Below are 2,440 nucleotides of genomic sequence, written 5' to 3' on the forward strand. Positions count from 1 at the left end.
CATGAGTTTAAGGATCTTCCCCCTGAGTGATTGATCCCTAAACCTCCTTATTCCTCCGTCTTGATCTGGTTAAGGATCTTCCCCCTGAGTGATTGATTCCTAACCCTCCTTATTCCTCCGTTCAGAGATATCAGTTTGTTATCTTTCGAAGTGACCTCTCGAACTACCCTTCTTCGAGATATAACGTATATAGACAAACTGATCGAGCATCTCTCGAACTACCTTTCGAACACAGATTGCAAGAAGAACAAGTTTGATTCATCTAAAAGATATCACTTGGAACATATCCTTAAGTTCATTTAGTGATTTCCAGATACATTACATATGAATCAATATCCTATTAGATTCCCTAGAAACTTTTGTTTGGCCTTGGTCAGCCTAATAGGAATCTATCGTTAAAGCAGGAACCAGCCATCTAAAGTCCTATTTCTCTAATAACAGAACTAGGGGTGGCTATTCCCTTTCTTGTTCTTCTCTCCGGAGCTGCTTACTGTAGTTGGGAGTGACCATCTTCATCGCTAATCCTCTTAAGGTCTTTAGATTAGGTATGATCACCCCTTTGACTGCTGCTGACCTCAGAAAGTCCCATCTAGTCTTCCTCTCCATTTCCCTTGGTTCTCCATTTGGTTGAGGAAGGCTCTTTTCCATTTCCCTTGGTTCTCCATTTGGTTGAGGAAGGCTCTTTTCCAGAATGTACAGCAGTAGGAGTCCCACTTATACGGGACTCTTCTCCTGACTCCAGTATCCCATCGTTGTGGATCTCCTCGTATTTGGGGATCCATTCACCTTGGATGGGAATAGGATTCTTGCTTGGATTATCAGGAAGCTCCGCAATCTGTTCACCCTTCGTTGATTCTGGATAGTTCTCTCCTTGAAAGTCTTTGGACTTGACTGCCGGTTTCTTTCCTCTATAAAAGAATGGAACATCATCTTTTCCTTTCTTTTTCTCCATGGGAAGTTGATGATATGAACTTTTGAAAGAAACCCTCTTATTTATAGCCCAATAAGGTTACCACTGTTGAGTCACTGGATGCGATATGAATGACCATTCAATGCTTGTGTAACTCCAAAGCTGCCATAAAGTTGATGAAACCGCTCCTCACATGCGAAACAGTTCATGGCACTAAATACAAGAAGATAAGATTTGACCATTCATCCCAATTCTATCATTCCCAATTCTAACCTTAGTTGAGAGAATCTGTTCTCACTTAATGCTTTTGTGAAAATATCTGCAAGTTGCTCCTCCTTCGCAACATATTCCAAAGTTATGTCCTTTTTCTCAACATGGTCTCGGATGAAGTGATATTTGATATCAATGTGTTTCGTCCTTGAATGTAATACTGGATTATAAGTGATAGCTATTGCGCTGGTGTTGTCACACATAATCTTAACCTCTTTACATTCAACACCATAATCCAGTAATTGTTGCTTCATCCATAAAACCTGAGCACAGCAACTTCCAGCTGCTACATATTCTGCCTCAGCGGTGCTTGTAGCTATCGAATGCTGTTTCTTGCTAAACCATGAGACAAGTCTTCCACCTAGAAACTGACATGTCCCTGATGTGCTCTTTCGATCTATTTTACAACCGGCAAAGTCCGCATCTGAATAACCCATAAGTTCGAAAGATCCACCTCTCGAATACCAAAGTCCAACACTTTGCGTACCTTTGAGATATCTAAGGATCTTTTTAGATGCATTTAAGTGACTTTCCTTAGGACTTGCCTGAAATCTAGCACATACACCTACTGCAAAGGATATATCTGGTCTACTAGCAGTTAAATAGAGAAGAGATCCGATGATACCTCGATATGTAGTTTGATCGACCTCTCGACCTTCACTGTCGACATCGATACGTAGAGAGGTTCCCATGGGTACTTTGACTGAGGATTTCCCTTCTATATTGTATTTTCTGAGCAGATCCTTGGTGTATTTCTCCTGATTGATGAAGATGCCTTCCTTAAGCTGTCTCACTTGTAATCCAAGGAAGTAGTTTAGTTCTCCCATCATGCTCATCTCGAACTTCCCTTTCATCAACCTGGAGAACTTCTCGCACAAGTCTGGATTGGTGCTTCCAAAAATGATATCGTCCACATAGATTTGCACCAATAAGATGTGATCCCCATCCTTAATTCTAAACAATGTTTTGTCCACTAGGCCTTTGGTGAACCCACACTGAAGTAGAAAAGAGGATAAGGTATCATACCAAGCTCTCGGAGCTTGTTTTAAGCCGTAAAGTGCCTTCTTTAATTTGTATACTTTGTCAGCTCCCACGTCCTTCAAGAAACCCGGAGGTTGTTCAACGTACACCTCTTCTTCGAGAAGTCCGTTCAGAAAAGCGCTCTTGACATCCATTTGATATATCTTAAAGTCTTTGAAGGCGGCATATGCGAGAAAGATGCGTATGGCTTCGAGACGTGCCACTGGAGCGAAGGTTTCA

Source organism: Ipomoea triloba, chromosome 15, assembly GCF_003576645.1.
Source record: "Ipomoea triloba cultivar NCNSP0323 chromosome 15, ASM357664v1".
NCBI lineage: Eukaryota > Viridiplantae > Streptophyta > Magnoliopsida > Solanales > Convolvulaceae > Ipomoea > Ipomoea triloba.